This window comes from Erythranthe guttata, chromosome 2 (genome assembly GCF_056151865.1).
Source record: "Erythranthe guttata isolate IM_541 chromosome 2, IM_541, whole genome shotgun sequence".
NCBI classification, from domain to species: domain Eukaryota; kingdom Viridiplantae; phylum Streptophyta; class Magnoliopsida; order Lamiales; family Phrymaceae; genus Erythranthe; species Erythranthe guttata.
The window spans coordinates 14,607,501-14,608,008 of record NC_142534.1 but is presented as its reverse complement, the minus strand read 5'-3'; the positions used below and the strand labels follow the sequence as shown (position 1 = coordinate 14,608,008).

Below are 508 nucleotides of genomic sequence, written 5' to 3'. Positions count from 1 at the left end.
TTATTTAGGAATTATAAATGAAAATTAAGTTAACTGTAAGTTGTTTTGTTTGAAATATATAAGGTCGGTTTCGAACTCAAACTCACTTGCCGCCAAAAAATCTTCCTTTCTTACACATTAAGTGCAAATATCGTGCAAATCACGTGCAATTCATGTATAAATCTCGTGCTTACTACAAGATTATTTGATTATACTTATAAATTTGTACTTATTTTTTTCGAAGATGAGCATTTTCGAGAGTGTTGAAAACATTAGAAGACGCCAGTTTGCATATAGTATTATTATTATTATTCAGGGAAAATTAACAAAAGAACCCAATACTGGTGTTACACTAGCTAGTCCCCGTCGGAATAAAACTGACGGTTTAGTCAGCGCCGAAGCACGTGAATGTGCTCGTCTTGTCATCGTAAGCGTAGGTGCACGCCGTCGGGCACAACTCCTTGAAACGGCGGGAGTAAACCGTCGGCCCCCAAGTCGCCGGCGTCGCGTGGTCGTCGCTGCAGAAGAA

General features: G+C 39.8%; 1 pseudogene; it reads right to left on the bottom strand.

Annotated features, from left to right (window-relative positions):
• Nucleotides 1–276: 276 nt before the first annotated feature.
• The window catches only part of LOC148772425 (pathogenesis-related protein 5 pseudogene), a 663-nt pseudogene continuing 431 nt past the window's right edge, over nt 277–508 (bottom strand).